The following is a 15,024-nucleotide window of genomic DNA, read 5'->3' as shown; positions in this document are numbered from 1 at the left end:
AAATATTCTTATTAAATACTTTTTTCTTTACATAGTTGAATGTGCTGACAACAAAATCACACAAATGATCCATGGAAATCAAATTTATCAACTCATGGAGGTCTGGATTTGGAGTCTCAAAATTAAGGTAGAAAACCACACTACAGGCTGATCCAAATTTGATGTAATGTCCTTAAAACAAGTCAATATGAGGCTCAGTAGTGTGTGTGGCCTCCACGTGCCTGTATGACCTCCCTACAACGCCTGGGCATGCTCCTGATGAGGTGGCGGATGGTCTCCTGAGGGATCTCCTCCCAGACCTGGACTAAAGCATCCGCCAACTCCTGGACAGTCTGTGGCGTTGGTGGATGGAGCGAGACATGATGTCCCAGATGTGCTCAATTGGATTCAGGTCTGGGGAACGGGCGGGCCAGTCCATAGCATCAATGCCTTCCTTTTGCAGGAATTGCTGACACACTCCAGTCTGCATTAGGAGGAACCCAAGGCCAACCGCACCAGCATATGGTCTCACAAGGGGTCTGAGGATCTCATCTCGGTACCTAATGGCAGTCAGGCTTCCTCTGGTGAGCACATGGAGGGCTGTGCGGCCCCCCCAAAGAAATGCCACCCCACACCATGACTGAGCTACCACAAAACCGATCATGCTGGAGGATATTGCAGGCAGCAGAACATTCTCCACAGTGTCTCCAGACTGTCACGTCTGTCACATGTGCTCAGTGTGAACCTGCTTTCATCTGTGAAGAGCACAGGGCGCCAGTGGTGAATTTGCCAATCTTGGTGTTCTCTGGCAAATGCCAAACGTCCTGCATGGTGTTGGGCTGTAAGCACAACCCCCACCTGTGGACGTCGGGCCCTCATTATCACCCTCATGGAGTCTGTTCCTGACCATTTGAGCAGACACATGTACATTTGTGGCCTGCTGGAGGTCATTTTGCAGGGCTCTGGCAGTGCTCCCCCTGCTCCTTCTTGCACAAAGGCAGAGGTAGTGGTCCTGCTGCTGAGTTGTTGCCCTCCTACGGCCTCCTCCACGTCTCCTGATGTACTGGCCTGTCTCCTGGTAGCGCCTCCATGCTCTGGACACTACGCTGACAGACACAGCAAACCTTCTTGCCACAGCTCGCATTGATGTGCCGTCCTGGATGAGCTGCACTACTTGAGCCACTTGTGTGGGTTGTAGACTCCGTCTCATGCTACCACTAGAGTGAAAGCACCGTCAGCATTCAAAAGTGACCAAAACATCAGCCAGGAAGCATAGGAACTGAGAAGTGGTCTGTGGTCACCACCTGCAGAACCACTCCTTTATTGGGGGTGTCTTGCTAATTGCCTATAATTTCCACCTGTTGTCTATTCCATTTGCACAACAGCATGTGCAATTTATTGTCAATCAGTGTTGCTTCCTATGTGGACAGTTTGATTTCACAGAAGTGTGATTGACTTGGAGTTACATTGTGTTGTTTAAGTGTTCACTTTATTTCTTTTGAGCAGTGTTTATACTATTGACACTTGAAAATAAATTTAACATTCAAAGCAATTCAAATGTATTGATAAACTAAACGCAATATAAAATAAAGTGCATAAACAATAATTCACACTCTCACTCACTCAGTGACCCATACAAGGCCAAATAGGGAGTGGCCAGGACACACTGGACATGCCTAAAGAATTTGATGTCAAATTAGCTCTAGAGGAAACAACAGAACCTCATGGAAATGTTAAAGGAATTAGCAAACCTTTGAGACTCCTGAATAGAAAAGGGGCTATCGATGTTGCAAGAGATTGATAAACTACAGGCTACATATACAGAGTCCATTAGGTTATCAGTGTTCCTTAAAGGGAAACTTCACATCTTAAGCTTCATATTCATCATCTCCAGCACCACCCCAACATCAACGTATTTCCAATGGTGTGCGCCGTATGATTTTGACCAATTGCGAGTAGGCATTGCCTACAAATTGTCTATTAATTGGTTGATGATGTCATTGGGAATGCTTACCTTTCTTTATCTTTTATACTACAAACATAGAAACTCGCCATTGTCATATATGTTGATGTTGGGCCAACGCCTTCCCTTCTCTCTGAACTTTCTTTTCTGTTTTAGCAGGAGCTGATTTTCAGTGAATTGAGTCTTTCCTGACTCGCTTTGCAGTGAGGAGAAGTCCAGCACAGCTAAAAAGACGCTCATAGGCGGCAAAGGCAGGCAGGTGTTCAGCTTGAGACAGCTTCTTTATATATGGAAAGGAATGAAGCAAGTCCATCTTATCTGACACACAGGCAAGGTACCCATCCAGCTCCCTTGTACCTTGTGACCTTTTGGGCAACAGTGATGTGGAGAAATCAGATGAATGCTGTCTCTGTTGCGCTGTCTCGTTCTCTGTCAAGATGATGCTTCAAAGCTGTATAGTGGTAAATACAAAACATATACAGTACATATTGAATATTTCTGCAAATTCTGCTTTGTGTGGCAACTTATTTGATCAAATCACTGACAATACAATAGCCCAAACACAGACTTTCCATACTTGTTATTCTCAGAGACTGAAGTGAGGTTTGTCAGATGTCCTCAGACATACAAAGTCCATGTCTATCTGTACCTATTGTGTAGACTCACACAGTTAAATCAACCCATTACTGTTCTCTTTCACTTCACATACACACCCACTCAATAAAAAAAATAATGATATAGACAAAACCTTACTTGTGAAGGACACTGATGTTGAATGAATACATCAATCATGAAGGTTAATGTAATGAAAGATAGGGATAAAATTAGCGCTCAATGTGTCACGAACGGCATCATAAAGGTGTTATGAAAGCTTAGACACATTAAAGGCCCCAGGCCCTAGTTATAGTCAAGTTAAGTCCATCTATGTGATGGAATAATGGGATATTTAGTTATTCATCTATGCATTTATATGTCATCTGAGTAATTCATACATCTGAGTAATCTAAACAAATATAGTTAGCTTAAAAAATAATACAATTTGACCCTGTCCTAATTTACACAGACAAAGCACATAGCTAAAAATTTCCATTTATGTCATGACGAAGCAAGCTAATGTTAGCGAACTAGCTAGATAGTTCACTTGCTGATGTTAGCCTAGCTAATGTTGTTAGCTAACCAAGATAACTTACATGGCTCACGTTAGCTTGCTGGCTAGCCACCACAACACATAGTGACAATGATGTGCTTGCCACAATAATGACTATCATCGGGTGGTGGTTTGCCATGTACCTAGCTAGTTAACTTAGGCTACAAGCTGCTAAAGCAATATATATCACAATTTTTGACATCCCCTCAGAAGAGGTAGACAGAGCAGCCTCCTGGTCAGACTTTGAAAGCGTGCATGCCACCCACGGCTTCCGAGTATATTACTCGCCAATGTCCAGTCTCTAGACAACAAGGTGGACGAAATTAGGGTTGCCTTCCAGACAGACATCAGAGATAGTAACATTCTCTGTTTCACGGAAACCTGTTTCTCTCGGGATATGCTGTCGGAGTCGGTACAGCCACCGGGTTTCTTCATGCGTCGCGCCGACAGAAATAAACATCTCTCTGGGAAGAAGGGCGGGGTTGTATGCTCCATGATTAACGACTGTTATGGTGTAATCATAACATCATACAGGAACTCAAGTCCTTCTGTTCACCTGACCTAGAATTCCTTACAATCAAATGCCAACCATATCATCTCCCAAGAGAATTCTCGTCAGTTATCATCACAGCTGTGTATATTCCCCCTTTCAAGCAGATACTACGACGGCCCTCAAGGAAATTCACTGGACTATGTAAACTGGAAACCATATATCCGGAGGCTGCATTTATTGGAGCTGGGGATTTTAACAAAGCAAATTTGAGAGCAAGACTACCTAAATTCTATCAATATATCGATTGCAGCAATCGTGTGGGTAATACACTGGACCACTGCTACTCTAACTTCCGCGATACATACAAGTCAAAACGGCAAAACCGTAAACACGGGCACGCCCACAGACATCATCCTAACCAACTTGCCCTCTAACCATGATCTCAATGATCACTGCCTCATTGCCTGCATTCATTATTGGTCTGCGGTCAAACGACCTCACCTTATCACTGTCAAACACTCCCTGAAACACTTGAGCGAGCAGGCCTTTCTAAACGACATGGCCCGGGTATCCTGGAAGGATATTGACCTCATGCCGTCAGTAGAGGATACCTGGTTATTCTTTCAAAATGCCTTCCTCACCATCTAAAATAAGCATGCCCCATTCAAGAAATTTAGAACCAGGAACAGATATAGCCCTTGGTTCTCTCCAGACCTGACTGCCCTTGACCAAGACAAAAACATCCTGTGGTGTTCTGCATTGGCATCGAACAGCCCTGTGATATGCAACTTTTGAGGAAAGTTAGGAACCAATTAGTTCGGAACCAATTAGTTCTAGCTTTTTCAAACAGAAATTTGCTTCCTGCAGCACAAACTCAAAAAAGTTCTGGGACACTGTAAAGTCCATGGAAAATAAGAGCACCTCCTCCCAGCTGCCCACTGCACCGAGGATAGGAAACTCTGTTCCACCGATAAATCCACTATAATTGAGAATTTCAATAAGCATTTTTCTATGGCTGGCCATGCTTTCCACCTGGCTACCCCTACCCCGGTCAACAGCCCTGCACCCCCCTACAGAAACTTGCCCAAGCCTCCCCATTTCTACTTCTCCCAAATCCAGTTAGCTGATGTTCTGAAAGAGCTGCAAAATCTGGACCCCTACAAATCAGCCGGGCTAGACAATCTGGACCCTTTCTTTATAAAATGATCTGCCGAAATTATTGCAACCCCTATTACTAGCCTGTTCAACCTCTCTTTCGTGTCATCTGAGATTCACAAAGATTGGAAAGCAGCTGCGGTCATCCCCCTCTTCAAAGGGGGGACACTCTTGACCCAAACTGCTACAGACCTATATCTAACCTACCTTGCCTTTCTAAGGTCTTCCAAAATCAAGTTAATAAACAGATTACCGACCATTTCGAATCTCACCGTACCTTCTCCGATATGCAATCTGGATTCAGAGCTGGTCATGGGTGCACCTCAGCCACGCTCAAGGTCCTAAAAAATATCATAAACGTCATCGATAAGAAACAATACTGTGCAGCCATATTCATCGACATGGCTAAGGCTTTAGACTCTGTCAATCACCACATCCTTATCGGCAGTCTCAACAGCCTTGGTTTCTCAAATGATTGCCTCACCTGGTTCACCAACTACTTCTCAGACAGAGTTCAGTGTGTCAAATCGGAGGGCCTGTGGCCGGGCCTCTGGCAGTTTCTATGGGGGTGTCACAGGGTTCAATTCTTGGGCCGACTCTCTTCTACATACATCAATGATGTTGCTTTTGCTGCTGGTGAGTCTCTGATCCACCTCTACGCAGATGACACCATTTTGCATACTTCTGGCCCTTCTTTGGACACTGTGTTAACTACCCCCCAGATGAGCTATTATGCCATACAACTATCCTTCCGTGGCCTCCAACTGCTTTTAAATACAAGTGAAACTAAATGCATGCTCTTCAACCGATTGCTGCCCACACCTGCCCGCCCGTCCAACATCACTACTCTGGACGGTTCTGACTTCGAGTATGTGGACAACTACAAATACCTAGGTGTCTGGTTAGACTGTAAACTCTCCTTCCAGACTCGCATCAAACATCTCCAATCCAAAGTTAAATCTAGAATTGGCTTCCTATTTCACAACAAAGTATCTTTCACTCATGCTGCCAAACATATCCTCGTAAAACTCCCCATCCTACCGATCCTCGACATCAGTGATGTCATTTACAAAATAGCGTCCTATACCCTACTCAATAAATTGGATGCAGTCTATCACAGTGCCATCCATTTTGTCACCAAAGACCCATATACTACCCACCACTGCGACCTGTACACTCTCGTTGGCTGGTATTCCTTGCCGCGTCCTCAGAACATGCGCAGACCAGCTTGCTGGTGTGTTTACGGAAATATTCAATAACTCCCTATCCCAGTCTGCTGTCCCCACATGCTTCAAAAGGCCACCATTGTTCCTGTTCCCAAGAAGGCAAAGATAACTGAATTAAATGACTATCGCCCAGCAGCACTCACTTCTGTCATCATGAAGTGCTTTGAGAGACTAGTCAAGGATCATATCACCTTACCTGCCACCCTAGACTCACTTCAGTTTGCATACCGTCCCAACAGGTCCACAGACGATGCAATCGTCATCACACTGCACTCTGCCCTACCCCACCTGGACAAGAGGAATACCTATGTAAGAATGCTGTTCATTGACTACAGCTCAGCATTCAACACTATTGTTCCCTCCAAGCTCATCATTAAGCTTAAGGCCCTGGGTCTCAACCCCGCCCTGTGCAATTGGGTTCTGGACTTTCTGATGGGCCGCCCCCAGGTGATGAAGGTGGGAAACATCATCTCCACTTCACTGATCCTCACATGGATACGTTCAACATTGGCGTCCCAAAGGGTGTGTGCTCAGCCCCCTCCTGTACTCACTGTTCACCCATCACTGCATGGCCATGCAACTCAATCATCAAGTTTGCAGACGACACAACAGTAGTGGGCTTGATTACCAACAACGTCAAGGCAGCCTACAGAGAGGAGGTGAGTGCACTCGGAGTGTGGTGTCAGGAAAACAATCTCTCACTCAACGTCAACAAAACAAAGGAATTGATTGTGAATTTCAGGAACCGGCAGAGAGAACACCCCCCTATCCACATCAACGGGACAGTAATGGAGTAGGTGGAAAGTTTTAAGTTCCTCGACATACACAGACAAGCTGAAATGGTCCAGCCACACAGACAGTGTGGTGAAGAAGCCTCCTGCTGTTGCACCTTTTTCACCACACTGTCTGTGTGGGAGGCTGAAGAGGCTGAAGAAATGCGGCTTGTCACATAAAAACCTGACAAACGTTTACAGATGCACAATTGAGAGCATCCCATCCTGTCGGGCTGTATCACCGCCTGGTACAGCAATTGCACCGCCCTCAACCGCAAGGCTCTCCAGAGGGTGGTGCGGTCTGCACAACACATCACCGGGGGCAAACTACCTGCCCTCCAGGACACCTACAGCACCCAATGTCACAGGAAGTGCATCAAAGCTGGGGCTGTTAAGCAGCAATCACTAACTCAGAGAAGCTGCTGTCTACATACAGACTGAAATCATTGGATCACTAGTAACTTTAAATAATGCCACTTTAACAAAGTTTACATATCTTACAATACTCATCTCCATATGATGAGATGTATCTTACATGTATACCATCTATTGCATCTTGCCTATGCCACTCGGCCATCGCTCATCCATATATTTATATGTACATGTTCTTTTTCCATCCTTTTATATTTGTGTGTATTAGGTAGTTGTTGTGGAATTGTTAGATTACTTGTTAGATATTACTGCACTGTCGGAACTTGAAGCACAAGCATTTCGCTACACTCACATTAACATCTACTAAGCATGTGACCAATAAAATTTTACTTACTGACTGTACAATGTACTGCATGATTGTAGTGGGTTTACTAACACGTTAGTTATATTTCCAATGTTGACTGTGACGTTACTTTAACTAATATGTTGACAATGATATAGGCTGTGTGTAGAGGTTAGCAGTTATGATATGGTTTGGCTTGGAAACATTTTTTCGGCAGGTCACAGACAGCTGACGTGTTGTGCATGTCCACAAGTGAAGGGAAAAAGTGAGAGGAGAGCGCATAGACGCGAGAAGGAATACAACGTGGCTGCGATGAAAGTGAACTGTGTTTACTTGTGATCAGGGGTGTATTCTGCTGCTCCAGTTTCAACTGTTCAGCCTGTGATTATTATTATTTGACCATGCTGGTCATTTATGAACATTTGAACATCTTGGCCATGTTCTGTTATAATCTCCACCCGGCACAGACACAAGAGGACTGGCCACCCCACATAGCCTGGTTCCTCTAGGTTTCTTCCTAGGTTTTGGCCTTTCTAGGGAGTTTTTCCTAGCCACCGTGCTTCTACACCTGCATTGCTTGCTGTTTGGGGTTTTAGGCTGGGTTTCTGTACAGCACTTTGAGATATCACTTGATGTGCGAAGGGCTATATAAATAAATTTGATTTGATATTCATTCCTCCAATTCTGTTGAAAAACCTTTCTTAAATGGAAGCAAATGGAACAAAACAGGGATAAACATGCCTGAATTTGTCCAATAGAAACTCTCGTGAATAATGATTACACCCTAGATGCAGGCAAGCATGTGCAAGGCGGTATTGAATATGTCACTGTCTGTCCATGTGTCACTCACTGTCTGTCACCTCAAATTTGTCTCTCAACCTGTGTACACTTACATTGTAAACTTTCATTCATAGATTTGGTTGTAGCAACCTCATGATGGGTATAGCGAAAGTTTGAGTATCATGTAGTAGGCTAAACTTATGTTATATTATGTTATATTGAGCTGGGTGAATGGAATATGAATGACAGTCATCCAATATGTTGTAATAGAAATAAGGCCATGCTCATAAATTTAAAAAAAGATTGTCCTCCCTCATCTTAAACAGCACCGACCGCCTCTGCTCTATTTGTTTCCTCAAGGTCGAGGCATCCTGGGTAAGCAGCTTGCATTGCATGATTACACTGTTGCCTCTCCTGTGCTTGAAGGAGAACTGATCACTGAAATGCAGCCAGTCATTCTCCTCCTCGTCTTCTTCAGAAGACGCAGACATTGTGTCTGTGTCTCCTCAGTCCCATTGTTATTTTTGCCTTTTTGAAAATCTTCTGACCATCGTTGAGTTTGTGTGCACAGCTTGATTTGATTGGCCTGTTTTGTGTGAAATTGTATTTGATTGGTCACTGACTTAACAACAATGAGCAGTTTCTTTCTGGCTCTGAGGGATCCCGCCTGCGAACTTCCTGTGCCATCATGATCTATTATTATGGAGAGATTACAAAATTGTACTCCATAAAGGTAGCGAAGTACAACACTTCATTAAAAACATACTTATTAAGTAAAATAACTGACTTTGAAAAATACTCTAAAAAGTACAGGTACTCAGGTACAGAAAAGCTACTCAATTACATTAACGAGAGTATTTGTAATTCATTCGTTCTACCCTGCTGAAACCCAATACTTTAGAAATGGCTTTGAAGTCTAGTGAAAATTAAGTTCATTATTTAACCATGGTTAATCAATTAAATTAATTCATTTTATTATTATAATCTGCTGTTGACAGTAAATCAGCCTTAATGTACAGTAAAGTTCATCATATTGCATTAACACTATCTGATTAACACACTATCTTCAGTGCTCAGTGATGTCTTTATAACATCCTCTGTGAACTCACTTCAAGGTTAGCCAAGCAGCATTGACAGCTTCACCTCAAACATGGGGAGAGAGAGTGGAGACAGATGGAAAAGAGAGAGAGAGGGGAGGGAGAGAGAGAGAGAGTTGGAGGAAAAACACGAAGAGAGCGAGAGACATTGAGAGACACAGAGAGAGAGAGAAAGAGGAGAGAGGGAGAGAGAGTGTGTGGAGTCAGAATCAACTCCTTTTTAAGTCCTTTCCAATTTGTGTGAAGGAAGGAGCTGCTCCAACATCAGCCTGTATTAAAGCTGAACACTGGAGAGGTTGAAAGCTCCAGACAGCCATCGAACAGAAGGGAGGAGAAGTTGGAAGAGACAGAGTCATTAGTCTGGCAGGGTCATGCTACTTCCTCATTCTGTCTGTTGTCTCTACATCGGTCTGTTGTTCAGGGCGCACTGTTATGGGCCTGTCTGAGCTAGCCCACAGACGCTGCCTGATTTGATACATTACATACAGTATATACTCAACCAAAAAATAAATGTCCTCTCGCTGTCAACTGCGTTTATTTTCAGTAAACTTAACATGTGTAAATATTTGTATGAACATAACAAGTATAGCGGCTGTCTTGGCAAGGAGGAGAGGACCAAAGCGCAGCGTAGTAAGTGTTCATCTTTTTTTAATGAAACTGAACACTTCAAAACAACAAAGTGAAAACCGAAACAGTTCTATCTGGTGCAGACACACAAAGACTGAAAATAACCACCCACAAAACACAATTGAAAACAGGCTACCTAAATATGGTTCTCAATCAGGGACAACGATAGACAGCTGCCTCTGATTGAGAACCATACTAGGCCGAACACAAAAACCAACATAGAAAAACAAACAGACTGCCCACCCCAAATCACGCCCTGACCATACTAAAACAAAGAATAAAATAACATAACTATGGTCAGAATGTGACAACAAGATTCAACAACTGAGGCAATAACTGAACAAGTTCCACAGACATGTGACCAACACAAATGGAACAATGTGTCCCTGAACAAATGGGGGGACAAAAAGTACTGCAGTGCATCTCCTCCTCATTGACTGCACCAGCTTATCCAGTTCTTGCTGTGAGATGTTACCCCACTCTTCCACCAAGGCACGTGCAAGTTCCCAGACATTTCTGGGGGGGAATGGTCCTAGCACTCACCCTCCGATCCAACAGCTCCCAGACGTGCTCACTGGGATTGAAATCCGGGCTCTTCGATGGCCATGGCAGAACAATGACATTCCTGTCTTGCAGGAAATCATGCACAGAATGAGCAGTATGGCTGGTGGCATTGTCATGATGGAGGGTCATGTCAGGATGAGCCTGCAGGAAGGGTACCACATGAGGGAGGAGGATGTCTTCCCTGTAACCCACAGCGTTGAGATTACCTGCAATGACAACAAGCTCAGTCCGATGATGCTGTGACACACCGCCCCAGACCATGATGGACCCTCCACCTCCAAATCTATCCCGCTCCAGAGTACACTCCTCGGTGTAACGCTCAATCCTTTGACGATAAACTTGAAACCGACCATCACTCCTGGTGAGACAAAACCACAACTTGTCTGTGAAGAGCACTTTTTGCTAGTCCTGTCTGGTCCAGCGACGGTGGGTTTCTGCCCATAGGCGACATTGTTGCCGGTGATGTCTGGTGAAGACCTGCCTTACAACAGGCCTACAAGCCCTCAGTCCAGCCTCTCTCAGCCTATTGCGGGCAGTCTAAGCACTGATGGAGGGAGTGTGCATTCCTGGTGTAACTCGGGAAGTTGTTATTGCCATCCTGTACCTGTCCCGCAGGTGTGATGTTCGGATGTACCGATCCTGTGCAGGTGTTGTTACACATGGTCTGCCACTGCGAGGATGATCAGCTGTCTCTCTGTAGCGCTGCCTTAGGCGTCTCACAGTACGGACATTGGAATGTATTGCCCTGGCCACATCTGCAGTCCTCATGCCTCCTTGCAGCATGCCTAAGGCATGTTCACGCAGATGAGCAGGGACCCTGGGCTTCTTTCTTTTGGTGTTTTTCAGAGTCAGTAGAAAGGCCTCTTTAGTGTCCCAAGTTTTCATAACTTTGACATTAATTGCCTACCGTCTGTAAGCTGTTAGTGTCTTAACGACCATTCCACAGGTGCATGTTCATTAATTGTTTATGGTTCATTGAACAAGCATGGGAAACAGTGTTTAACCTTTCTAGAGCGCGAAATTCAAAAACATTTTTTCGAAAAATGTAATCTCTGACCACAAGTCCAATACAGCAAATGAAAGATAAACATTTTGTTAATCTACCCATTTGTCACGCCCTGGTCTGTCACGACTTCTGCCGAAGTCGTTGCCTCTCCTTGTTCGGGCGGTGCTCGGCGTTCGACGTCACCGGTCTTCTAGCCATCATTGATCCTTTTTTCATTTTCCATTGGTTTTGTCTTGTCTTCCCACACACCTGTTTTCAATCCCATTCATTACCTGTTGTGTATTTAACCCTCTGTTTCCCCTCATGTCTTTGTCAGAGATTGTTTTATTGTCAGTATAGTATGATTGTTGCATAGGTGCGCGTCGGGTCCTCGTACCCATGTTTGGTTTGTTTGTTCATTTATTGTTATGGAGCATACTCGTGGAACTTTATTAAAAGACTCCATTTTACACTCAGTTTGACTCTCCTGCGCCTGACTTCCCTGCCACCTATTACACCTATGCATGACATGGTCAAAATATATTATGTTTATTCTTCATTTATTCGGTCAGGCCAGGGTGTGACATGGGTTATTGTGGTGTGTTTTTGTCTTGGGGTTTTGTGGGATGTCTAGCGTTAGTCTATGGCTGCCTGAGGCGGTTCTCAATCAGAGTCAGGTGATTATCGTTGTCTCTGATTGGGAACCATATTTAGGCAGCCATATTCTTTGTGTGTTTCGTGGGTGATTGTCCTTAGTGTCCTTGTTCCTGTATCTGTGTTAGTTTACACTAGTATAGGCTGTTTCGGTTTTCGTTACGTTCTTTGTTTTGTAGTGTTTGTATTTAGATTTGTTTTGTTCATTAAACATGGATCGCAATCTACATGCTGCATTTTGGTCCGACTCTCTTTCACCGCATGAAAACCGTTACACCATTATGTCCGATTTCATAAATGCTTTACAGCTAAAGCACAACATATGATTATGTTAGATCACCGCCAAGTCGAAAAAACACAGCCATTTTCCAGCCAAAGATAGGAGTCACAAAAAGCAGAAATATAGATGAAATGAATCACTAACCTTTGACAATCTTCAGCAGATGACACTCATAGGACATCATGTTACACAATACATGTATGTTTTGTTCGATAATGTGCATATTTATATCCAAAAATCTCAGTTTACATTGGCTCCTTACGTGCAGTAATGTTTTGATTCCAAAACATCCGGTGATTTTGCAAAAATACTAATAATAAACATTGATAAAAGATACTAGTGTTATTCACAGAATTAAAGATAGACTTCTCCTTAATAGAACTGCTGTATCAGATTTCAAAAAAACTTTACGGAAAAAGCAGAATCTGAGAATGGTGCTCAGAACCCAAAACAGCCAGAGGAATAGCCGCCATTTTGGAATCAACAAAGTTAGAAACAACACCATAAATTATATTCACTTACCTTTGATGATCTTCATCAGAATGCACTCCCAGGAATCCCAGTTCGACAATAAATGACTGATTTGTTCCATAAAGTTCCATCATTTATGTCCAAATAGCCACTTGTTGTTAGCGTGTTCAGCCCAGTAATCCATCTTCATGAGGCGTGAGCATTTCATCCAGACAAAACCTCGAAAAGTTCCGTTATAGTCCTTTAGAAACATGTCAAACAATGTATGGAATCAATTGTTAGGATGTTTTTAACATAAAACATCAATAATGTTCCAACCGGAGAATTCCTTTGTCTTCAGAAAATCATTGGAACGAGAGGTAACTCTGTCAGGAGCGAGCGTCATGAGACCGAGGCACTATGCCAGACCACTGACTCAAACAGATCTCATGAGCCCCTTCTTTATAGTAGAATCCTCATTCAAGTTCCAAAAGGCGGTTGACATCTAGTGGAAGGCCTAGGAAGTGCAACCTCATCCATATCTCAATGTGTATTCGGTAGGCCAAGCTTTGAAAAACTACAAACCTCAGATGTCCCACTTCCTGGTTGGATGTTTCTCAGGTTTTCGCCTGCCATATGAGTTCTGTTATATTCACAGACATCATTCAAACCGTTTTAGAAACTTCAGAGTGTTGTCTATCCAATGCTAATAATATGCAAATATTAGCATATGGGACAGAGTAGGAGGCAGTTCACTCTGGGTAAAAGTGAAAATGCTGCCCCCTATCCCAAAAAGGTTAAACCCTTTACAATGAAGATCTGTGAAGTTATTTGGATTTTTACGAATTATCTTTGGGTCCTGAAAAAGGGACATTTCTTTTATTGCTGACTTTAGTAGCAACTTGACATCTTGCCAGACATTTAAAAAAATACTACTCGCTTTGGGCCTGTGCTAGAATGTATGCATGGGAGAGGGGATGAAGGTAGGTATTGGAAGAGGGGAGAGAGAGATGTTGGGTGAAAGAACTGGCTGTTGTTTTCTCCCATTTCTTTTATATGTCTTAATGATGCAGTTCATGAAAAGGGATGCTATTTTTCAGGGCTTTCGGGGTTGCATACACACGTACACACAGCAGTGATATGTAACAACTCTGCAGCAGGATGCAGAGCACAGTCTTGGAAGTGACGGTCCCTGACGCAATCATCAGTCAGCGATAATTAGCCAGCGTCGATAGTTTTATCTCTGATCCTCAAACGAGCATCAGACGCTCTCCCTGGAACCCTTTATCCCGGGACTGCGGTGCTGGGGGGACAGAGATGAGAAGCGCACAGTTTACCCACTCAACAACCTGCTGCCCGGGAGAATAGAGAGAGCGAGGATATTTTGCTGGGCCCAGAAGCCTTCAGATCATTATAAAGTGGCGCTAGCCTCCTGAAGGACTATACACATACAGAAGGAGGTAGACTCTCGAGGAGTAAACCCAGGGGGAGGAGGAGGGGAAAGAAAGGAGTAAAGGAATGAGGAGGTGGGTAGTACTCTCTCTCAGAATATGTAAGTGGAGATCATCCTGATGTGGCGTATAATCCAGGAGCAAACAGTGATATCCGCAGGGAAGGAAAAAAAGGGTGGGAAGAAGGTGACAGGTGTCGGAGAGAAGTTGTCCCTTTCCCTGTCTGTCAGTTAAGAACGCTCCCCCCTACAGCCCCCTTGCTAGTCGGGGGTGGCAGCCCCAGCGGGGCGGTGGTGACAGCACCTGATAGAGTTGTCCCCTTAATGGGAAAATATGATTGATGTGGCGCCAAACCAGCTGACAGCCCATAAAGGTCACATTAACTCTGACAGTGAGAAAAGGAGAGAGGGGAGAAAGAGAGGGAGGAAAGAAAGAGAAAGAACCAAGACAGATGTGGGGAAGTACAGTGGAGAAATGGAACAGTCAAATAGCGAAAGAAAAGCCAGCTTGCGTGAAACATCATGAGGAATGAGCATATTGGAGCTATTTAGTTGATTTTGCGAGTTGTTGGGTTCTGTTATTGGGCAGAGTATGCTGACTGGCTGAAAGCGACCAACAGGGCATTGGGATGGAGGGAGATGTGATTGCCAATCACAAGCAGAAGCTGTTGGTGCAGATGTACCGA

The sequence above is a fragment of the Oncorhynchus masou genome, chromosome 13, assembly GCF_036934945.1.
Source record: "Oncorhynchus masou masou isolate Uvic2021 chromosome 13, UVic_Omas_1.1, whole genome shotgun sequence".
NCBI lineage: Eukaryota > Metazoa > Chordata > Actinopteri > Salmoniformes > Salmonidae > Oncorhynchus > Oncorhynchus masou.
Note: the sequence above shows the minus strand (reverse complement) of the source record.